The following is a 25,569-nucleotide window of genomic DNA, read 5'->3' on the forward strand; positions in this document are numbered from 1 at the left end:
GGCTGCTGCCCCTCTTCAGGAACCACACGTTTGTCTGGTCTCTCAACGGAAACCCCTCCGTTGTGGTTGCACCTACGGTACGGCTATCTGTATCGTTGAGGCACGCAAGCCTCTTCCGTCAACAGCAAGGTCCATGGTTCATGGGGCCGGGAGGGTATGTATATCCTTAAAAACTCCAATCGATACGCACAGGTTTGAAACGTGTAAGTGGCGCGTAAACAACTAAAAAAAACCTATTTTGTACGTAAGATCCGAATAAAACTAGATTTTTGAAAGCGAGTTTTCAGATTCATCGTAAGCATGCATTTCTTATTTATTCATTTTAAATCGTTTCCGCGCATTCATTTCGTGTAAGAACGAATTTTACATGCTACACTGAGCTCGACTTTAAACCATCGTACCTCGACAGTGGATGACGATTTTTGGATTAAGGAGTTTCATTTTGACTTTACCCATTTACCTACCTTCGTGCAAATTTTGAACAGATTCGTGTTGTCAGCTAATATTCAGTATCTTAGTCAAATTAAGGTAGAAGAGGCCCGAGGTGGGCGCTTCAAAAAATTCCAGAAAAACTTTTTTTTATATAAACTCAGAACGGTGGTGCACTTGCAAATAGTTTCATTATCTGAGTATTAATCTCAGCCCAGTAGAATTCTTTGCAAATAGAATTAATCCATTCGCATAATTTGCCTAGGTGTCAGCTCAGGTTCACCTTCAAAGCCTGCTTAAAATACTGTCACATAGCTACAGCAAGACAGATATTCGAATGGTTACACAGATGGCGGTTGGTCAGACTGAAGCAAAAACTTTTCACATATGTTCCTAGATCAGATAGGAACCGAATACCAAGATCCCCCCCCCCCCCCCCCAGTACGATTCTGCGCGCGGCCTTTTTTCATAAATTGTTGTATGAATAATTAGCCGCCCGGATAGCCGAGAGCGCTAAAGCGCACGCTTGTGGGCACAGGGAGTCGACCCGTCCCTGCAACCATACAGGGCTCACGGATTAACGAGGAGGGTTTGGGAGCCGACTTGCCTGGTTGTGGCGGTTTCCCACATCCTTCTAGGACCTAGGTGAATACCGGGCTGGGTTCCGATGTTCCACCTCAGATACCCACTAGGGCAGTTAAACACTTGGAAAACGTTAACACGCATGAGATTCACACTAGACGCAGACAGGAGGGGAGGGGAGGGGGGTAACGATATCCGGCCACCAAATGCTACTATAACTGCCAAAACCGACATAACAATGCCAACTACCGACCCCGTAGAGAAACGGTCGTTTTAGATTGTTTGCCGATGGTTCTGGTGTTTACCATCTCATAAAGCCATCATAAGATCAAAACCAGTTGCAGAAAGATTTAGAAAAGGCGTCTGCGTGGTACGAAATTGCCAGTTGACTGTAAATAATGAAAAGTGTGAGGCCATGCACATGAGTTCTGAAAGGACTCCGTCAAATTTAGGTCACAAGATAAATCATACAAATCTAAATACAGTAAATTCAACTAAATACCTAGGAATTACGAACAACTTAAATTGAAATGAACACATAGAAAATTATATTAGAACAAATAAGCCCTCTCAAATAACTTCCGGGAATTCAGCCTGGTAACACTTTCAGCGACCGCCGATATTTCGGCGGGAGAACACCCCGCCATTTTCAAGTCAAACTGCAACGGACTGGCGGCGTACATGCAAATTTAATACCTCGGTTCTCGGACCCAAGCAGGAAAGATAACACACACACACTGAAAACACTAGTGCCACCAAAGATGGCCAAAGTCAGAGCTATCGATAGTGAGACTATGAATTCGCAGGTGAGGTAGCATTGAGTCTGTCCCTCTGTTTCTTGACAAGGGAGAGAGCCGGATTCCAAACAGAGTTTAAACAGAAACCTCCATCCCTGTTAACAAGGTTGCTCGCTAATTTAATCTCAACTGCCTCCCGAATCACACTGTCCCAATAGCTGGACGTGCATGCCAATATCTCGGTGTTATTATATAACATGGGGTGACCAGTATCCGAGCAATGTTCGGCAATAGCAGATCTATTTGGCTGCTGTAATCGTGTGTGCCGTTTATGCTCAGTACATCTGTCCTCCACGGTCCTGATAGTTTGACCAATATATGCCATGCCGCAGCTACAAGGGACACGATATACACCCGCCTTACGCAGTCCAAGATCATCCTTAACGGAACTCAAAAGTGCTCTAATTTTAGATGGAGGTCGGAAAACACATTTCACACCGTATTTCCGTAAAATACGACCGATCTTATTGGACGTGTTTCTTACGTAAGGCAAGAAGGCAGTAGACTTAGGTGTTGACTCAGAATTATCATCAATCACCTGATGTACAGTTGGTCGATAGCGCAACGCACGTTCAATCTGTCTATCACTGTAACCATTTTGACGAAATGTAACTTCAAGATGGGACAGCTCAGCTGGCAAAGTCTCAGCGTCAGAAACGATATGTGCGCTGTGTACCAAGGTACGAAGTACCCCATCACGCTGAGCCGAATGGTGACAACTATTAGCTTGTAAGTACAAGTCGGTGTGAGTACGTTTCCTGTAGACTGCATGTCCCAATGATCCATCATCCTTCCTCCTAACCAACACGTCGAGAAAGGGAAGGCAACCATCCTTTTCCACCTCCATCGTAAAACGAATGTTCGGGTGGATCGAGTTCAGATGTTCTAGAAAGACATTCAAATTCTCCCTACCGTGAGGCCAAACAACGAAGGTATCGTCAACGTATCTATAGAAACAGGCGGGTTTTAAAGGCGCCGACTCCAATGCACGCTCCTCGAAGTCTTCCATAAACAAATTTGCGATCACAGGAGACAACGGACTACCCATCGCAACTCCATCTGTCTGCTCGTAATACTGGTCATTAAATAAAAAGTAAGTGGATGTCAACACATGCCTAAAGAGATTAGTTAAATCAGCACCAACCTGGCTTCAAATAACCGCAACGAATCAGGCAGAGGAACACGAGTGAAGAGAGAGACCACATCGAAACTCACTAAAATATCAGTCATTCAGCCTCAGTCCCTCCAAACGACGTAAAAAATCAGGTGAGTTCCTGATATGATGTTCACACCGTCCTACTTGTGGACTCAACAGAGAAGCAAGATGCTTGGATACACAATATGTCGGGGCGCCGATGTTATTCACTATAGGACGGAAAGGAACCCCTTCCTTATGAACCTTTGGAAGGCCATATAACCTAGGGGGAACCGCACTATAGGTGTTAAGCCTCTTGATTGTGTCCTGCGACAAACCACTTTTCTTCAGGAGGCTGTTGGTCTTTCTCTCAACACTTTTCGTGGGGTCAGCATCGATTCTGCGATACGTTGAATCAGATAGTAAACGTTGCATCTTTTGTACATAATCATGTTTATTTAAAACAACGGTGGCATTGCCCTTGTCAGCAGGTAAAATAACAATACTGGGATCAACTTTGAGAGAGCGTAAAGCAGCCCTCTCTGCTGCTGTTACATTACTCTTGGGTGGACGAGCCCTAGTCAAAACACGGCATGCCTCCCTCCTAACTTCCTCTGCAGCGTCAGGAGGTAGTTTGCAAACTGCCTGTTCAACTGAACTAATAAAATCAACTACCGGCAAATTCTTCGGAGTGGGTGCAAAATTTAATCCCTTCCCTAGCACGGATAAGGTTGCGTCGTCAAAAGATTTCTCTGTGAGATTTATCACAGAACGTCGAGATATAACATCCGACTCCGCGCGATGAAAACGTTCAAACTTTGCCAAATGCCGGGCAGTAACGGAGTTGTAATCCCAGTCAGCTTGGGTCCATGAGGCACCGTGCAACCAATCCCAAGTGAAATCAGACACTTCAGATGCAACCATTAAATGAAAACGATACAATTCTTTGGAAACAGAATCCATACGTCGACGAGTAAAACGAATCCTTTCGCGAACAAGAGCCAAGCCAGCACGTTGCTTACTTCGATTGGCGGCAGGAGAATTAATATGGTGCACAACCTTAGCAAATGTTGGGACATGATTTTCATCACGACACCTCAATAAAAACGACAAAGCACATTGCAGTCTAACTCGACAGCTACGAAGTTTATCCAACTTACGTAAACACCGATACATTTCCTCCCCGTAGAGGTAAACAATGTGAGACCTGAGTTTCTCCTGGCGTATACAACTTTCGAATAACTTCCGGGAATTCAGCCAGGTAACACTTTCAGCGACCGCCGATATTTCGGCGGGAGAACACCCCGCCATTTTCACGGCAAACTGCAACGGACAGGCGGCGTACATGCAAATTTAATACCTCGGTTCTCGGTCCCAAGCAGGAAAGATAACACACACACACTGAAATCTTGTTAACAGGGATGGAGGTTTCTGTTTAAACTCTGTTTGGAATCCGGCTCTCTCTCTTGTCAAGAAACAGAGGGACAGACTCAATGCTACCTCACCTGCGAATTCATAGTCTCACTATCGATAGCTCTGACTTTGGCCATCTTTGGTGGCACTAGTGTTCAGTGTGTGTGTGTTATCTTTCCTGCTTGGGCCCGAGAACCGAGGTATTAAATTTGCATGTACGCCGCCTGTCCGTTGCAGTTTGCCTTGAAAATGGCGGGGTGTTCTCCCGCCGAAATATCGGCGGTCGCTGAAAGTGTTACCTGGCTGAATTCCCGGAAGTTATTGGAAAGTTGTATACGCCAGGAGAAACTCAGGTCTCAAATAAGCCCTCGGTCACAAATATTACGTCAAAATTGACCAACTTTCGACGCTACTATGAGCGTTGTGTTAAGAATTAAACTAACAGTTCTAAAACATAATAGGTATATAAGACATTAATAAACTAAAGTGTGTACTGACTGGAAAGAGATGCAGTACTTACAAGTCACATTCTAAAAAATCTAAGCTGGAATGGCGACGTCATGAAAAGTTGTGAATAAGATAAGATGGTGAGCTGCTAAGGGCTGCTCGTACCTGAGGTTTGTTGCAACCCGAGTTCACTCAGGTACTGCATCTCTTTCCAGTCAGTACACACTTTAGTTTATTAATGTCTTATATACCTATTATGCTTTAGAACAGTAAGTTCAATTCTGAAGACGACGCTCATAGTAGCGTCGAAACCGGGTCAATTTTGACTTAATATTTGTGACCGAGGGCTTATTTGTTCTAATATAATTCTGACGCGGTCACTGAACCTTAGCGGCTATGTTCAAAGTTTTACACATAGAAAACGTTGTGGGGAACGCAAACCAAAGACTGCATTTTATTGACAGGACACTTGGAAGATGCAACAGACCTGCTTCAGAGGCTTTCCTGTTCTAGAGTAGTGGTGCGCGGCATGTGATCGTTACCAGATAGGATTGACGGAGGTCGTTTTGTGACATTCGAAGGTCCGGAGTTCTGTTCCCAAAACTGCCAGGGATTTTTCCGCGGTGAGAAAACTGGAACAGGATGCACTTAGCCTCATGATGTCGACCGAAGAGCTACTTAATGAAGAAGTAGCGGCCCCCGGTCCCGAAAACACACAACAGCCGGGAGAGGTGTGTACTGATACGAAGCTCCTTCGCAAAAAGTGGGTCCGCCCACATATTGCCGAGGTTGTTTTATGTACTGTGTAGAAGTTTCACTGGAAAACCCTTACACGTTCTTCATGCAGTCCCGATCTCTCACCATGCAATTTCCTTATTGTTGGAGCCCTGGAAAGACATTCGTGGCAGTCTATTTCCTTGGGACGAAGAGATTTTTCCATGAAGGCAATGACCGTCTTGTCTTACACTTTAAATGTATAAGGTGGCAGCGAAGGAATTGACCGAATGTGACGGAAATCGGTAGATGTGATGAACATGTACACGCAAACAAGTGATTACAGTTTCAGAAAAATTGCATGACTTATTCAAGAGAAAAAGCTTCACATATTGCGTGTTGATGCACCTCTGGCCCTTACGTAAGCACTTATTCGCCTTGGCGAGAACGCTATCATTTACTTGTTGAATGTCCTCCTAAGCGACATCGTGCCAAATTCTGTCCAATTAGCGCGTTGGATCGTCGAAATCCCCAGTTCGTTGTGTATGGCGCTGCCCGTAATGCTCCAACCATTCTCAGTTGGTGAGAGATGTGTCAACCTTGTTGGCCAACATACGGCTTGGCCAGCGCGAAGACAAGCAGTAGAAACCCTCGCTGTGTGCGGAAGGGCATTATCTTGCTAAAATGCAAGCCCAGAATGGCTTGCCAGGAAGGGGAACAAAACGGGGCTGAGAACGTCGCCGACATTCCGCTGTGCTGTAACGGGACCGCCGATGGAAACCAAAGGGATCCGCGGGTCGGGGGCAGCGGTGGGGTGCCAACCTCACTGTCGCCGGCCATTCGTCCCGACAGCCAGAAGTGATGGTACGGGTTGGCACTTCTTTTCAGAGCAGGACCGCTTTCGTTGTCATTCGCGGCAGCCTGACAGTACTGCGGTATGTGGGCGACATTCAGCAGCCCGTTTTGTTGCCCTTCATGGTAAGCCATACTGGACTTATATTTCGGCAAGATAATGCCAACCCGCACACTGCTTGCCTTCGTGCTTGCCAAACTGCCCAGAACGTTTGGAGCGTAATGGCCACGGCCCTTCAACCAGAGAGGGATTTAGACAATCTACCGGGCCAATTGGACAGAATTTGGCACGATATCCCTCAGAAGGACATCAGTCCCAAACCGAAAAGCTGCTTCTGAAGCACTTTCTCTAGAATAAATCATCCAGTTTTTTTGAAATTGTAATCGTTTGTCTATACATGTGCATCATATCTTCAGATTTACGATCCACTCATTCATTTCCACGAATTCATTCTTTTTTCTTTTTTTTCTTTTTTTTTCTTGGAGTGTGTGGTTCTTGTGAATCACACTACTGGCCATTAAAATTGATACACCACGAAGATGACGTGTTACAGACGCGACATTTAACTGACAGGAAGAGGATGCCATGATAAGCAAATGATTATTAGCTTTTCAGAGCATTCACACAAGGTTTGCGCCGGTGGCGGCACCTACAACGTGCTGACATGAGGAAAGTTTCCAGCCGATTTCTCATACACAAACAGCAGTTGACCGGCGTTGCCTAGTCAAACGTTGTTGTGATGCCTCGTGTAAGGAGCAGAAATGCGTACCATCACGTTTCCGACTTTGATAAAGGTCGGATTGTAGCCTATCGCGATTGCGGTTTATCGTATCGCGACATTGCTGCTCGCGTTGGTCGAGATCCAATGACTGTTAGCACAATATGGAATCGGTGGGTTCAGGAGGGTAACACGGAGCGCCGTGCTGGATCCCAACGGCCTCGTATCATTAGCAGTCGAGATGACAGGCATCTCATCCGCACGGCTGTAACGGATCGTGCAGCCACGTCTCGATCCCTGAGTCAACAGATGGGGACGTTTGCAAGACAACAACCATCTGTACGAACAGTTCGACGACGTTTGCAAAAGCATGGACTATAAGCTCGCAGACCACGGCTGCAGTTACCCTTGACACTGCATCACAGACAGGGGCGCCTGCGATGGTTTACTCGACGACGAACCTGGGTGCACGAATGGCAAAACGTCATTTTTTCGGATGAATCTAGGTTCTGTTTACAGCATCATGATGGTCGCATCCATGTTTGGCGACATTGGAAGCATGTCTACCCTTCATTTGATCCCTGCGAAACCCTACATTTCAGCAGGATAATGCACGACCGCATGTTGCAGGTCCTTACAGGCCTTTCTGCATACAGAAAATGTTCGACTGCTGCCCTGGCCAGCACATTTCTCCAGATCTCTCACCAATTGAAAACGTCTGGTCAATGGTGGCCAAGCAACTGGCTCGTCAGAATACACCAGTCACTACTCTTGATGAACTGTGGTATCGTGTTGAAGCTGCATGGTCAGCTGTACCTGTACACGCCATCCAAGCTCTGTTTGACTCAATGCCCAGGCGTATCAGGGCCGTTATTACGGCCAGAGGTGGTTGTTCTGGGTACTGATTTCTCACGATCTATGCACCCAAATTGCGTGTAAATGTAATCATATCTCAGTTCTAGTATAATATATTTGTCCAATGAGTACCCGTTTATCATCTGCATTTCTTCTTGTTGTAGCAATTTTAATGGCCAGTAGTGTAATTGGCATACACAAATAACTCCATTATTTACAGTTACCGTAACGTAGACAGTTTGCATCTTCAGTTTTTCTGGACACTGTGCTGCGGCAGTTTAACTGGTGGAAAGCTCCTGTGCAAAATCATATTTACATTGCAGACCACAGGCTGCCCAAATCAAATTTGCTCACGGATTATCTCTTAAGTTAATCAAAGACGTGCCCAGATAGGGGCGTGGAAAGGCATCGCCCCCCCCCCCCTTCTCCCAAAACGAAATGTCACACTGTCACACCAAATCCTTATTCTGCTCCACTATACAACGGGCGTATCAATTCAGTATAGACAAAGTGTAAATTAATTCTTATTAACAAACAAAAACCCAAAACAGTAGCTGCTACAAGGGAATAAAACTGTACATTAAAGTGGCCAGAGAGATTAGAGACAGCTAAAATCCAAATGTTAAAATAAGACACACTACGAAGTCAACGATTCTTTAGGTAATAGTGTAGAGAATAGTGTAATTAACGAGTGTTATTCTACAGCAAATTGTCATAATTTAATGAATGTTACTATAAAATCATATGCCCAGGATCTCTGATGGACAGATCTAATCTCCTTCAGTTCTTTGAGCTTAACGTCTCATTCAGTGGGGATGAGGTGGTGACTCAGTATTTATCTCAGTTGCGCCATGGGGACGATTCGAAGAATTCAATAGAATAATACAATAACGGAAGTATCGTCAGCGTCCTGATGCAGGAAAATGGAAAATGAATATGTGTGTGTGTGTGTGTGTGTGTGGGGGGGGGGGGAGGCAGTGACCAGTGATGATGATGTGATGTAAAAAGTCGTTCAAATGGCTCTGAGTACTACGGGACTTAACTTCTGAGGTCATCAGTCCCCTAGAACTTAGAACTACCTAAACCTAACTAACCTAAGGACATCACACACATTCATGCCCGAAGCACGATTCGAACCTGTGATCGTAGCGGTCGCGCGGTTCCAGACTGAAGCGCCTAGAACCGCTCGGCGACCCGACCGGCTAAGACGACATGGCTGATGTTGTTGTGATTTTCAGTCCTGAGACTGGTTTCATGCAGCTCTCCATGCTACTCTATCCTATGCAAGCTTCTTCATCTCCCAGTACCTAACACAAACTACATCCTTCTGAATCTGCTTAGTGTATTCATCTCTTGGTCTCCCTCTACGATTTTTACGCTCCACGCTGCCCTCCAATACTAAATTGGTGATCCCTTGATGCCTCAGAACATGTCCTACCAACCAATCCCTTCTTCTAGTCAAGTTGTGCCACAAACTTCTTTTCTCCTCAATCCTATCCAATACCTCCTCATTAGTTGTGTGATCTACCCATCTAATCTTCAGCATTCTTCTGTAGCACCACATTTTAAAAGCTTCTATTCTCTTCTTGTCCAAACTATTTATCGTCCATGTTTCACTTCCATACATGGCTACACTCCATACAAATACTTTCAGAAATGACTTCCTTACACTTAAATCTATACTCGATGTTAACAAATTCCTCTTCTTCAGAAAACCTTTCCTTGCCATTGCCAGTCTACATTTTATATCCTCTTTACTTCGACCATCATCAGTTATTTTGCTCCCCAAATAGCAAAACTCCTTTACTACTGTAAGTGTCTCATTTCCTAATCTAATTCCCGCAGCATCACCCGATTTAATTCGACTACATTCCATTATCCTCGTTTTGCTTTTGTTGATGTTCATCTTATATCCTTCTTTCAAGACACTGTCCATTCCGTTCAACTGCTCTTCCACGTCCTTCGCTGTCTCTGACAGAATTACAATGTCCTCGGCGAACCTCAAAGTTTTTATTTCTTCTCCATGGATTTTAATACCTATTCCGAATTTTTCTTTTGTTTCCTTCACTGCTTGCTCAAAATACAGATTGAATAACATCGGGGAGAGGCTACAGCCCTGTCTCACTCCCTTCCCAACCACTGCTTCCCTTTCATGCGCCTCGACTCTTGTAACAGCCATCTGGTTTCTGTACAAATTGTAAATAGCCTTTCGCTCCTTGTATTTTATCCCTGCCACCTTCAGAATTTGAAAGAGAGTATTCCAGTCAACATTGTCAAAAGCTTTCTCTAAGTCTACAAATGCTAGAAACGTAGGTTCGCCCTTCCTTAGTTTAGCTTCTAAGATGAGTCGTAGGGTGAGTGTTGCGTCACGTGTTCCAACATTTCTACGGAATCCAAATTGATCTTCCCCGAGGTCGGTTTCTACTAGTTTTTCTATTCTTCTGTAAGGAATTCGCGTTAGTATTTTGAAGCTGTGACTTATTAAACTGATAGTTCAGTAATTTTCACATCTGTCAACACCTGCTTTCTTTGGGATTGGAATTATTATATTCTTCTTGAAGTCTGAGGGTATTTCGCCTGTTTCATACATCTTGCTCACCAGATGGTAGAGTTTTGTCAGGACTGGCTCTCCCAAGGCCGTCAGTAGTTCCAAGGGAATGTTATCCACTCCGGGGGCCTTGTTTCGACTTAGGTCTTTCAGTGCTCTGTCAGACTCTTCACGCAGTATCGTATCTCCCATTTCATCTTCATCTACATCCTCTTCCATTTCCATAATATTGTCCTCAAGTACATCGCCCTTGTATAGACCCTCTGTATAATCCTTCCACCTTTCTTCTTTCCCTTCTTTGCTTAGAACTGGGTTTCCATCTGAGCTCTTGATGTTCATGCAAGTGGTTCTCTTATCTCCAAAGGTCTCTTTAATCTTCCTGTAGGCAGTATCTATCTTACCCCTAGTGAGATAAGCCTCTACATCCTTACATTTGTCCTCTAGCCATCCCTGCTTAGCCATTTTGCATTTCCTGTCGATTTAATTTTTGAGACGTTTGTATTCCTTTTTGCCTGCATTTTTATATTTTCTCCTTTCATCAATTAAATTCAACATTTCCTCTGTTATCCAAGGATTTCTACTAGCCCTCGTCTTTTTACCTACTTGATCCTCTGCTGCCTTCACTACTTCATCCCTCAAAGCTACCCATTCTTCTTCTACTGTATTTCTTTCCCCCATTCCTGTCAATTGTTCCCTTGTGCTCTCCCTGGCTGATATCATCTTGTAATTGATGTATGGACGAATAAACAACTAACTACTTAACATTGTTATTTTGAAATTAGCTTCGGAGCAAATTGGTCCTGCAAATGAAAGTCAAATTACCGCTAGAAGCAGTGCCGATAACAAAGAAGAAATTTTTCTCCATTTCTGATGTATCTGTGCTACTATTTTCCGAACAAACTTCGCACACTGCAGTGAAAACTTCTACGGAAAGGCATTTCGCTGCACGAAAGGAAAACTGAAGCAGATGTCTGCATGTGCCCCACCTGTGAAAGCTGGTGAAACCCACAATGTCACAATCGTGATTCTCATTAACGGGACACAGGCCGGGCTGTGCGAGATTACCTCCTAAATATGAGCAGTCACCACTGATCGGTGATGCAATGCGGGGCGGGCAAGCTCGGTGCTACGCTTACAGTGAGGCTGACGTTTCCCGGAATGCTGACATTTCCCGGAAAGTGCGTAACGCAGCGGAACTTTTCCTCGAGGGGGTATGCCCGTTTGTCACGCTGTCTTGCACCAACATATGACACACGATTTGAGTAGGCTGCTCATTATCACACGTAACGGCGCGCACTGTTGAACACCAGTACTGAATTCGGAAATGTGACATGCCGTAATTAAGCCTTGGATAGTCATACTCGACTAACAACGTATCAAGTACTTGAATCTGAAAACTTCCACAAGCTTATCGTAGTTTTTAAGCTGTAATATAACACACACGACAGTGCAGATTATCTGGACACTTATTTGTTTTACCTACTCCCACTAAGTTTCATTAAATATTCGGTTGAATTTATTTGGCAGCAACAATATCACAGTGGCGACACAGTCACGAACCAGGCCGCGAAAGCCCTACAAATACCACATGCAAGCAAGAACGAAGATTAATGCTGTTCTTCCTGGTTTTCAACAGAGCTGTTTTCTTCCTTTCACACATAAAACGAAGCAACATTGCGGCTAAACACCCAGTCTCGCCATTAATCAATCACGCCGAAAAAAACAGAGATGACAAGAAAGCGAGAGTTACGGATGTTTTCGAGAAAATATACAGGGTGGTCAGAAGGAGTCTCAGAAGTTTGTAAGGGCGTTTCACCGGGCATTGTGGTGAGAAATAATGGTTAAGAAAAAAATTCGATACGTTGCGCCGTTTGCAAGTTAATTAGCATTGAAATTAGCGCGCAAATTCAAGCACATGCGCGCGCTAAAGTGAGGTAATGCACAAACATCTTTGGGTCCGTTAGTTACCACCTGTTGAAATGCTCATTATCAGTAGCTAGGTGAGCAAAAGGTCCGTTTGCTTGGTTTGAGGAAACCAAACGAAAAACACGTTTGGCAACACCGTCTCTGTAGGGTACCTTGAATCTGCGCGTGACGACCTGATTCGCTAATTTCAGTGCTAATTGACTCCGAAATGGCGAATCGTATGGATTTTTTAAGAATTATTTCTTAGCACAAGCTACCCTGCAGCACCCTTACAAGCTTTTCAGACAGTTTCTGGCCACCCTGCATACGCTTGCTGGACGAGAACAGGACAATATGTTGAATGCACAGACGGATGTACATAGCACAAGCTTTCCGCCGAGTACTTAATGAAGTGGAGTACTATAAGTCTAACGAGTAAGTGTCCCGGTACTTTCCACTCACGTGTGTGGTGTTATACTACAGCTTCTAGCTTCAATAAGCATGTGGAAGTTTTTAATTTTCTGTGTTTCGAAAATTTTTCAACTTTTTACTTAAATTTCAAAGAATGACTCACCCTATGAAACAACGTAAGCTTGAACAAATTTCAGAATGAGATTTTCACTCTGCAGCGGAGTGTGCGCTGATATTAAACTTCCTGGCAGATTAAAACTGTGTGCCGGACCGAGACTCGAACTCGGGACCTTTGCCTCTCGCGGGCAAGTGCTCTTGTTTTTGAACAAATTTGTTTGCACAATGTGAAAGACACAAATGGTAATAATGGTAAACTCGTCGACAGAAGACACGTAATAATCAGGCACCTTATCGATACGTTTTATCAGCTGGGCATTGGTGACAGTTGTCGGTAGATCTTTGAAATGCTGATGAATTGTAGACTGGACAGTGCCAAATCAGCCCGTGGACAGCCAAACAGTGTCCATTCACGTCAATGTGACCACGCATGAGGAGCTTGAATAGCCCGCGTTTTGCAGACCCCGTCGAGACGTACGGTAAGAGAGTCGGTGAGGTTCTGGAAGGTATCGACAGGGGTCTGGAGCCACGTCGACTCCAGTGCCGTGGCCAGGTGCGCTAGGTTTTTCGGTTGAGGATCCTTGGTGCGTGCAGCCCGACAGAGGTGGTCCACAGATTCTCGATTGGGTGTAAAGGGGGGGGGGGGTAGGACGTCAAACGGACCTACATGGAGGAGGAGAGGCACCACAGGACATTTTGACTTCCACTGTCTATACTTTACAAATAAATTCATAAAACTTTGCCAGCATTACCAGAAAGGATTCAGGATTCACACTCATAGCAGCGGAAGTTCAAAAGCATAATTAAATTTTTTTCACATGTAAAGTTTCATCATTTTTTCACTTATTGTTGACTGCATTTGTTGCTACAGGTACACTTTTCTTAGTAAGAGAGACTTTGCGATGAATTTTGCATGGCATACGAAACATACTTACAGGCGTATGAAACTCAAGAATTTATTTAATTTATAAAAAATAAATGAGCTGTTACATTTAAACTTCGTGTTTAGAAAAAAAAACTCAAATTTTATAGTTAATTATCCCAATTTTTACCACAATTTTAATAGATTTGGCAAACTGTGGTTTTGCATTAAGGAGTGTGTTTAGTAACCAGTCCAAAATTCATCAATGAATCTCTTACTTATGAAGAGAAGTTTACTGTTACGATATATTGATAATTTTTACTTTTGGACCGCCTGACAGCAAATGAATAAAACACAGTTGTAGTTCCATACGCGTTTCGCCTTTATTTTCTGCAAGGCATCGTCAGTGGCCTGTAATGTAAATTAAATACCAAACATAGGTACATATTCCAGGCCACTGATGATGCCTTGCAGAAAATAAAGGCGAAACACATATGGCACTAAAATTGTATTTTATTCAGTTGCTGCTAGACGGTCCATAAGTAAAATTTATCAATATACCCTAATATTATACGCAATTGAGGAAGACAGGACTACAAAAGTTGAAGAAGTGTACTGGTAGGAACAAATGCAGCCAACAGTAAGTGAAAAAAAATGATGAAATTTCACATGTAAAAAAAATTTATGTTGTTGTGTTTTTGAACTTCCACTTCTATGAGTGTGGATCATGCATCTTTCCTGGTCATGCTGACCAAGTTTTTGGAATTTATTTGTAAAAGTATAGACAGTGGAAATTAAAATGTCCTGTGGTGCCTCTCCTGCTGCAAGTCATCTCATTTGGCGTCCTACTCCCCGTAAATCCTGGGAGTTTGGTGGTCAGAGGAGTATAGTAAACTCACCCGGCTGCTCAGAATCACACACATACAAAAAATGGCTCTGAGCACTATGGGACTTAACTTGTGAGGTCATCAGTCCCCTAGAACTTATAACTACTTAAACCTAAGTAACCTAAGGACATCACACACATCCATCCTCAAGGCAGGATTCGAATCTGCTACCGTAGCGGTCGCGCGGTTCCAGACTATAGCGCCTAGAACAGCTTGGCCACTCTGGCCGGCATACTCATACACTGCGAGTTATGGGACACTGCATTGTTGTGCTGTAGATGTGATCGTGCCGAGCAAAAACAAACTGCATTTAAGGGTGGACACAGTCCCCCTAAGGATAAATGTATAGTTATGGTGATCCATTGTGCTTTCTAAAATGACAGAATCACCCAGGGAATGCCACAACATTCTCCAGACCGTAAGGCTCCCTCCTGCAGCCTGGACCCTTCCGACAGTTGTTGCTTTCAGACTCTTAATGGTTGACGGATCATAAAACGTGGCTCATCCGAAAAGGCCACCTCTCGCCACTCATTAGACGTCCTGTTGCACAGTACAGGCGTGCAAATTGCAGCCTTCGTCGCCGATGAACGGCAGTCAGCACGAGTGCACGAACGAGGCGCCTGCTGCGGAGGCTGGAAAGCAGCAACGTTAGCTGAATGGTCGGCGAGGCGACACTGTTGCTAGAAGCTTGCATTAATCTGGATGGTCAGCTGCTCAACAGCTGCACATCTGTTCGCCTGTACACACCTCCACGGACATCGTTCATCCTTGTCATCTACGATCCGTGGTGCACCACAGTTCCCTCTGTGCCAGTTTTGAATAGCGCCATTTTGCCATGCATGGTATACTTAAACTCCGACAGCATGTGAACAGTTTACAAAATCAATGAGCGTGCCATTTCAGACATCAGATACATCGCCCTGTTGTGAAAATTAATGAGCACGCCATTTTGGACATCAGATAAATTGCCCCGTAGTAAAAACCAATGAGTGTGCCATTTTGACATCAGATAAATCGCCCAGTTCTGAAAACCAATGAGTGTGCCGTTTTGGACATCAAATAAATCGCCCCGTTGTGAAAACCAATGAGCGTGCCATTTTGGACATCAGATAAATCGCCCCGTTGTGAAAACCAATGAGCATGCCATTTCGGACATCAGATAAATCGCCCCATTGTGAAAACCAATGAGCACGCTATTTCGGACATCAGATAAATTGCCCCGTTGTGAAAACCAATGAGCATGCCATTTCGGACAGCAGATAAATTGCCCCGTTGTGAAAACCAATGAGCATGCCGTTTTGGACATCAGATAAATCGCGCTGTTGTGAAAACGAATGTACGTACTGTTTGGGACATCAGATAAATTGCTCCTTTGTTGCCTTATGACAACGACTGCACTATTTTCCGCATCCTCCAATGCGCTTTGTAATGTATACCCTTCGCTGCCTGTGAGTTGTTACTGCACGTTGACGTCGAACGTAGACGGTGTTCACATTAATGTGACCGGCGTAATTGCATGCACCGCTGCAGCAATTGTATTATTCAAATGGGTGACGAAGTGTTTTTCTCGTTGGATTCTTCCACTGCAGCAACTGTATACGGAAATGGCAGATGTACATGGTATATGCAAAGAAAGCGTGACTTTGTGAGGCAGAACCGCCAGTATCTAAAGAGGTGGGGAGAATTGTGTTGTCAGTAAAGAAGCTGTAACAACAGAATATATGGAACGTGAACTAGGCACTGGATATCACCTGGGTGACAAATCCATCGGCGGCACTTCAACACTTCTAAAGCTGCCGCAGTCGGTTGTTGGTGATGTGATTATGAAGCCGAAAGGTGAAGGAACAACCACAGCTGAGCCACTACCAGACAGAGCTCTTGATTTGGCAGACAGAGACCATCGAGCATTGTGGAAGACGGTTGTAAAAGAAACCGCACGAAATTAGCAGAAGGAATCACTCTCGAGTCCCAAAGCACTGTGAACTGTATAGCTAGCACACTGTGCATAGGGAGTGAAAAAGAATGGCGTATAATGGGCGACCGGCTCCTCATAAGCCACACACGGGGCCAACGGCATATACAGTCTCTGCAACGAACTTGTGACGTCACACTAGTCAGCTTGTCCACCAGACTTTGCGAACGCTCGGCTCCGTGCAGGACCCACGGGAAGTAAATTTTTAATTGAAAATGTACCCACTAAAGGTCTTAATTTTGTCTGTACAATCGAGAACTTGCATTCATTTAAATATGCAGTCAAGAATTATTAAACTCGTCCGAAATAGTTAGTTGCTCCTAGCGAGACACGGCTGCTAGCACTCTTAAGTCCTGCAGTGTCACGTGTTGTGACGTAAGCGACGCGCCTGTCTTTCTCGTGGACCTCGGCCACACATTTCTGTGGTCAATGCTAAACGACGCTTGACGCGGTGTACGAGCGTAAAGAACAATGCCGCCGGACACTGATGACTGGGAACGTTTTAGAGTGAACTATCATGCTGTACTTTGTGGCTATCTGGTGGAAGATATACCTGCTATCACCTGAAGTTCAAACACTGAACACTGAAGTACACAGTTAGTGGTGCTACTGTATGGATGTGTTTCCAGTGGTTAGGGTGTGATCTGCTTTCTGCGCTTACGAAAACGTTAATTGCGGAAGCATATCAGACCATTTTACAGCATTGCGTATTGTGTACAGTGGAGGAACAGTTCGGAGACTATGGTTATATCAGCATAACGACGCACCCAGACATCTGTCAGGCCATGTTTTGTAGACAATAACATTCCTAATGGACTGGCCTGTCCAGAGCCCCACCCAGAATGCAATGGACCACCTATGGAATGAGTTAGAACATAGGCTTCCCTCTAGAACCCAGCGTCCAACCTTCTCTGGTGTAGGGTCTGGAGGAAGAATGGGCTGCCATTCCTCCATAGACGTTTAGAGACAGTCTTGAAAGTGTCCCCAACGGAGTTAAAACCGTCATAAAGGCGAAGTATGGACACACCTCATATTAACGTCCACCAACAGACGCCCAGATACTTTTGATAATAGAGTGTGTATGTACGAGTGTCATTTAATAATTAACAGACAAATTGGTCTGGAGAAAAAAAAACATTTACTTTTACAAAATAATACTTTTTCTGCTTTTCAACATAATCCCATTGAACATTTATGCACTTATAAATGATGACTAACTGAAACCCTCAGCTGCCGACAGGTATGTTGATATACCTCGATGTGGACAGTTGAAAATGTGTGCCCCGACCGGGACTCGAACCCGGGATCTCCTGCTTACATGGCAGATGCTCTATCCATCTGAGCCACCGAGGACACAGATGAATAGCGCGACTGCAGGGACTTATCCCTCGGTGGCTCAGATGGATAGAGCGTCTGCCATGTAAGCAGGAGATCCCGGGTTCGAGTCCCGGTCGGGGCAAACATTTTCAACTGTCCACATCGAGGTATATCAACAACACCTGTCGGCAGCTGAGGGTTTCAGTTAGTCATCATTTATTCCGGGGAAAAGCTGCACGGTCATCAACAGTATTCTGTTCTTTCGAGAACAGTTACTGTCTTCACATATTTATGCACTTGTTCCAAAGGGCTACAAGCTTTTTTTATTCCAGCTGCAAAGAACTCTTTATCTTGATGTTTGAACCAATTTCCTTCAAACTTTTCCACGTTCTCGTTGTCCTGGAACCTCTCTGAGCACTATGGAACATTTGAGGTCATCAGTCCCCTAGTCTTAGAACTACTTAAACCTAACTAACATAAGGAACTCACACACATCCATGCCCGAGGCAGGATTCGAACCTGCGACCGTAGCGGTCGCGCGGTTTCAGACTGAAGCGCCTAGAACCGCTCGGCCATACGGCCGGCTGCAATGCCTCCTTCAGTGCACCAAACAAATAGAAATCACTAGGTGCTAAATCAGGAATGTAAGGGGGATGAGGCAGTGCTTCCCAGCCCATTTCGTCGATGGTTTCACGAGTTAGTTGAGCAATATGAGGATGTGCGTTGTCTTGCTGGAAATCACACCCCTCCTCTGAGATCCACGGCATCTCTCTGAGTGATACTTAGCTGTTGATTGTACGCTTCTCGTCGAGATAATCACAAAAAAAGAGATCTTCAGCATCCCAAAACACCGTCAATGCGACTTTTCCTGCTGATGCTTGGGTTCTGAATTTTTTTTTTGACAGGTTAGTTGGTGTCCTTCCACTCCTTGCGTTGTCTTTTTGATTCTGGCTCATAATAGTGAACCCAAGTTTCATCACAAGTTAAAATTTTGTTGGGCAAGTGGTCTCCTTCTCTTTCATAACGTTCCTTTAGCTCTTTGCTACTTTGTTTCCTCGTGTAGCCGCGTCAATTCCTTTGGGACCCATCTTGCACATGTTTTGCGGCACTTCAGCATGTTACATACAATGTTATAAACTGTACCAGCACTAACTTGAACCTTATCAACTATCGTTCCCACAGTCACACAGCGATCAGCACAAATAATGTCATCAACTCGACTTTCAAATGAGGGAGTTGAAACTGCAACTGGTTGGCAGAACGGTGTTCGTCAGTCACTGAGTCGCGACCATTTTCTAACTGCCCTACCTATTGGTAAAAATTTGCACGATTTATACAACCTTCACCATAAATGTTAGACATTCTACAGTATATATTCACTGGTTTCTGGCCTTCAGCAAGTAAAAAGCGAATAACAGAACGTTGTTCAACTATTGTGGACGTTTTAAGTAGACTCAGCATCTTGAAATTCATTTTTGAGGTTATAAACAAAACAATGTTGATACGTCAGCTGAACAGGCCTCATCCCAGTGATGCCAACTTAAAGCCATAAAAATACCAGACCTGCCCGCTACCCGTTTTTTCCCCACACCTATTTGTCTGTTTAATTAACGAATGACCCTCGTAAATGGTGGACGTACATTGTAGATTTGCGGACAATAAATTGTAAAATAACGAGGATACAGTTTGTACATGTAACAGCGACTGGCCCACAATAAGTATATGGCATTATATAATGTATGGAGTGTGTATCGTACGTTTGAACCAAAGTAAGCACTCGAAAATGGCCCATTGCCAAAATCATTTGATACTGTGATCATTATTTCGAAATACTGATAAGTTCAATCTAGTAATACCCCAAGACTCTGGGTGCTAATAAACGCTATCTACTGGACCGATCCATCACTCTGATAGCATTACTGATAATAAACATTTAGCACACGCAACAGTTCGCAGCCCTGTAGTGGCAAAGTATTGCAACTTGGCTCAGCGAAGCGGGAAAATCGACCGAGCTGAGTAATACGCATCGCATGTAATACCTATGCCAATATTGAGAGCAAAATATAAGATTCAAAGTCATTAATTTTCAGCATGCCCCCACACAAGCGAAACACTCAGGGAAGAATCTAAAACATAAAACTATGGTAAAATGGAAACAAGAGCCAGTAGAACTAATCCGTACCTTGACACAAAATCCAAATCGGCATAAGACGTTTTCCAATGGGATAATTCCGTCCGTAGAAAGGACGATGAAGTAGTGTAATAGCAGCTGAGAGTGTTAAAATTCAGCTTCTGGAATTAAAAACCCAAAAAAGCGTCAGCAAATGCTGGTGGAGCTACATGTTCTAACACATTGCACGGATTCCATTCAGTACAGATTAGCCAGCACCCTACTGTACAGTCATGTTACCAAGACTTCACAGGGACAATTCGCGCAATCGCAGTTGTCTCAGACCACTACGAATCCTCATCACTTGATTCGATCAATGTCTAAATTAAATATTTAAAATTTATCCTAAACGCCGCTTGGCATTTGAAATTTTTGTCTTAGTACATATGTCGTTAGTTCTTAAATATCTTTCAAATACATAATATTGTTAAAGTCTAAGCGTAGGCTTCCGCGGCCGTTGTCTTCTTCAATAAAATTCTTCAGGGTATCAGACCGCATCGTCATAATTTTAAAATGCGCCAACGTTTCGGCCAGCGTTGCAGCTAGCCTTCATCAGGGCCTTACGTTAACTGCTAAATGAACACACTTGGTTCCTTAAATAGCTGCACGAGAAAACCGTGTCGTTACTTGATTGGCTGTAAAAGGAGGAGGAGGAGGAGGAGGGGTGAAAGGTATGCTTTATTGGTGTTTCCTTTATTATCTGTCATTGGCTGAAATAGCTGTTTTCTATTGGTCTTTATATTAATCCATCCCATTGGAGGAGACGGACGAATAGCGAACAGGTGATGGCTGTGACGTCACACTGTTTCCATGCTGTCCAGAAGCCGGCTGCGGCGTCCCATTGCTCTGTGCGCTCGCGACCACTGCGGCTCTCCGCGTGTCTGCATGGGCCGCCACGGCTCTGCCGCCGCTCCGTAGCCCTGCTATTGCAGGCAGCCAAGACCTCGGAAGCTTGTACCCGTCCTCTCTATTCATGTTGGCGGGTCTTTTGGCTATTTCTATCGCCTCTCTAATCTTTCTTTTGAAAGTGAGAGGCTGTTTCGCCAGGACGCGGGCTTCTTGAAAAAATATTGGTTTCCCGCACTCGTCTCGGTGTTCCGCCACTGCTGACTTAGTGTGTTGTTTCAGGCGGATATATCTTTCATGTTCCGAGAGCCTTGTGCTAATCAGACGTCCCGTCTCACCTATGTAGACTAATCCACACGCACAACCAATTTCATACACGCCAGCTGCGTGTAGTTTGTCAACTGCATCCTTGGTAGAACCGAGCATGTCTGATATTTTGTTTCTGCTTCGGAAAATTGGTTTGATGTCGGATTTTCGTAGAATTTTGCCAATACGTTCGGTGACCCCTTGTACATATGGTAACACAGCAATGCTCTGTGCCTCCTTCTCCTCTTCCCTATTAGTCTTCTCCCTTGTCGTCATGGTGCTGTCTATCATCTGCTTCCCATAGCCATTAGTTCCGAAGATGGACCTGAGGCGTTCAAGTTCTGTCTTCAGATGTTCTTCGTCGCTTATCCTGTACGCTCCCTTCGTTAGCGTGTGCAGGGCGGACTTCTTCTGCATACCTTTCACCCCTCCTCCTCCTCCTCCTCCTCCTCCTCCTTTTACAGCCAATCAAGTAACGACACGGTTTTCTCGTGCAGCTATTTAAGGAACCAAGTGTGTTCATTTAGCAGTTAACGTAAGGCCCTGATGAAGGCTAGCTGCAAGGCTGGCCGAAACGTTGGCGCATTTTAAAATTATGACGATGCGGTCTGATACCCTGAAGAATTTTATTGAAGATTGTTAAAGTCCTTTAAAACAGAAACAAAAATTACAATAAAGTTTGAAATGTTTTACTTTTTCCACTCACGTGCTTGCCAGCATGTGTATAGTTTGAATACCTTCTTCGAAGGATTTGTTGCGGCGTTGAATTGAATTCTTTAGTCATACATGAAGGTCGTCAAAGTTTGGATATTCATCCTAAAATAGCTGAAAATTTATCACCATCATTTGTTAAGTCCTCAAAAATTATAAGAAGTGCGGCAGCATCGTCTCTTCTCATTTTGACTGTATGAACCTCCCATACAGAGGATTTCTATTTTGATGAAAGTGCGCAGCTACTCGTTCAGAGGAATCATTAATCTGGCGACCCTATTTTATGCAATTATTTCAGTTAGCCAAATAAGCACAGACCTCGTAACACCTTTGTTTATGAAAACTTAATTCCAGTAACCAGTAACTCCACAAGCAAAGGGACTTGAAAGTGCATGGATTTCTTCAATTTGTCAATAACTAGGCTTCTACTATATTGTTGTACTTACAGCAACTTTCTGTATCACTTTGTATTACTTTTTAAGAAACCGTTTCTGCTTCACCTGCAAAATGTAATAAAACAGAGTTACGAGGTTGTCATTGCCTACCACCGGTGAGTAATTAATTAAGGACAGACGGAGAGGTATTACCAGAAGCTGCGTCTCGTCGGACCAAAACGAATCATCTGTCTCTCTTCCATCTAACGTCGCGTATGATATGAAACACTAACAGAAATCTGCACGTTTTCTATTGTATTCTAGTAATGACTTACGAACAATACGAATTCTTGACAGACCCATCTTGAAACACTTGAGCAGTGTCTTGTCGATACTACAACAGAGAGACCAAACTAGCTTGCCATACAGGCAACACACACAGTTCGTGGTACTCGCTTTTTTTTTCCTTTATTGTAATTTTAAACACCTACACAGGCGGGCTGTCAGCAGCATAGTATGCTGCTCTTCAGCCTTAAGTGGTACAATAAACATGACAGAGAGGTGATATATACAATACAAAAAACGGCGGGCAAAAAAATGGATACAAAAAAAAAAAAACCAAACAAGAAGCCGTTCACGTTGGACGAAAAAAACACTAACACTTGGAGACACGGCGCACAAAACACGGAGAACGGCGACGGCACATGTGAACAGTTGAGTTGTAACTGCACGAAACACAAAACGATGCACACACACTAAACACTGATGGCGATGATCTCCGGCGCTCGAATGTTCACTGAGCGTGTACGAGTCCGGGGACCTGCCAAGAGAGGAGGTGGAGGAGGAGGAGGAAGGGGAAATGGGAGAGGGGAGAGCAGAGATGCCATGGGCAAAGGAGGGAGGGGGAGGGAGGAAGGGGGAGGGGAAGCCTGGGGGAGAGGGGAGGAGGGAGGGGGGAAAGGAAAGAGAAGGGAAGGGAAAGGGGGGGAGGGAGGGTGCCTAAAGGAAAGGACACAGGAGGTGGGGGGGGAGGATCAAAGTTGATAGGAGGGGTAGATGCAGGGGAGGAGGACATCATCAGGGAGGGGGAGCTGGCGGAAGCCACCTTGGGAGAGGGTAAGGAGGGTGGAGAGATGGAGACCGGGTGGGACATGGGAATACAGGCGCGGCAGCGGGCGGGGGTGGGTGAGGATCGGGGAGACGAGCGGGTGAGGAGGGTCGAGTTTACGGGAGGTGTACAGGATCTGTATCCTTTCAAGGAAAAGGAGGAGGTGGGGGAAGGGGATGAGATCATACAGGATCCGCGTGGGGGAGGGGAGACGGATGTGATAGGCGAGGCGGAGAGCATGGCGTTCAAGGATTTGGAGGGATTTATAAAAGGGAAGGGGGGCGGAGATCCAAGCCAGATAAGCATAACAAAGGATAGGGCGGATGAGGGATTTATAGGTGTGGAGGATGGTGGAGGGGTCCAGACCCCACGTACGGCCGGAGAGGAGCTTGAGGAGACTGAGTCGGAAGCGTGCCTTGGCTTGGATTGTCCGGAGGTGGGGAGTCCAGGAGAGGCGACGGTCAGGGGTGACGCCAAGGTACTTAAGGGTGGGAGTGAGGGCGATAGGACGGCCATATATGGTGATGTAGAAATCAAGGAGGCGGAGGGAAGGGGTGGTTTTGCCTACAATGATCGCCTGGGTTTTGGAGGGATTGACCTTGAGCAACCACTGGTTACACCAAGCGGTGAACCGGTCAAGATGGGATTGGAGAAGGTGTTGGGAGCGCTGTAGGGTGGGGGCAAGGGCAAGGAAGGCGGTGTCATCGGCAAACTGGAGAAGGTGGACGGGGGCTGACGGCGGCGGTATGTCCGCCGTGTACAAAAGGTACAGAAGGGGGGAGAGGACGGAGCCTTGGGGCACACCGGCAGAGGGGAAAAAGGTGTAGGAATCTGTGTTATGGATGGTGACATAGGAAGGACGGCGGGAGAGAAAGGAGCCGATCAGACGGACGTAGTTAATGGGAAGGGCGAAGGTTTGGAGCTTGAAGAGGAGACCGGAATGCCATACGTGGTCATATGCACGTTCGAGGTCCAGGGAGAGGAAGATTGCGGAGCGACGGGAATTAAGCTGTTCGGAAAGGAGATGAGTGAGGTGAAGGAGAAGGTCGTCGGAAGAGAAGGACGGCCGAAAGCCACACTGGGTAACGGGAAGGAGGCGGTGCTGGCGGAGATGCTGGTGGATGCGGCGGGTGAGGAGAGATTCCAGGACCTTGCTGAAGACCGAGGTAAGGCTGATGGGACGGTAGGAGGAGACGGCGGACGGCGGTTTGCCAGGTTTAAGGAACATGAGGATACGGGAGGTTTTCCACAGGTCGTGGTACTCGCAAATCTGTCAACTTTATATGGCGTTATCACTTTCAGTCGACCGCTTTTGTCTACATTTGCCACATTGCGTATCTTCTGGAACTTGTTCAGCCGCACGATTCTGGTCTTTTCGGTGTATCATTACGATACTTTCTTGTGAAAACATTCTGTTTCTCAACACAACTGGCTCGTATAATGGACAGGGTGATAGTGACTAACCTCCACCGCGGTGTTTTTGAAGCTGTGGGTCGCGACCCCCTTGCAAGGCCGCAAAGCCTTGCTCAGGGGGTCGCGGTAGCAGGAGAAAGCAGAAAGTTGTCCATTTTATGATCGCTCAGAGCGAAGCGCGAAGACAATTATCACGTTCGCACTTGCTGCCGTACTCTGACAACTGATTGTTGTGACCAAAACGCGCGGCTATGACCCCGCTCACCCCCACGCCTCTACCGCGACAAAGGTTCAAATGGCTCTGAGCACTATGGGACTCAACTGCTGAGGTCATTAGTCCCCTAGAACTTAGAACTAGTTAAACCTAACTAACCTAGGGACATCACAAACATCCATGCCCGAGGCAGGATTCGAACCTGCGACCGTAGCGGTCTTGCGGTTCCAGACTGCAGCGTCTTTAACCGCACGGCCACTTCGGCCGGCACCGCGACAAAGAATATAACTATATGACGGTTGGAACTTTAATAGCGGCAAGTATTTATTTACATCTCGTACAAAATAGATACGTGTTTCAAAGTTTTACTGACCTTCAAAGTAGTCACCAGCATTGTGTATAACCCGTTGCCAGCGATATGGAAGTCGTAGGATACCCTTAGCAGTGCCAGTTGTGTTGACAGTT

At 45.2% G+C, this 25,569-nt stretch overlaps 1 protein-coding gene and 2 non-coding genes across 5 annotated transcripts in view; 2 read left to right on the forward strand and 1 right to left on the reverse strand.

The window, feature by feature from the left end:
- The window catches only part of LOC124552713 (uridine phosphorylase 1), a 444,709-nt gene that overhangs the window by 349,106 nt on the left and 70,034 nt on the right, over positions 1-25,569 (forward strand). The gene's annotated exons all lie outside the window — the stretch shown is intronic.
- Positions 17,925-17,998, reverse strand: Trnat-ugu. Its single transcript has one exon. It is a non-coding gene; the product is annotated as a tRNA-Thr (tRNA).
- On the forward strand, positions 18,031-18,104 carry Trnat-ugu. Its single transcript has one exon. It is a non-coding gene; the product is annotated as a tRNA-Thr (tRNA).

This window comes from Schistocerca americana, chromosome 10 (assembly GCF_021461395.2).
Source record: "Schistocerca americana isolate TAMUIC-IGC-003095 chromosome 10, iqSchAmer2.1, whole genome shotgun sequence".
Taxonomy (NCBI): Eukaryota; Metazoa; Arthropoda; class Insecta; order Orthoptera; family Acrididae; genus Schistocerca; species Schistocerca americana.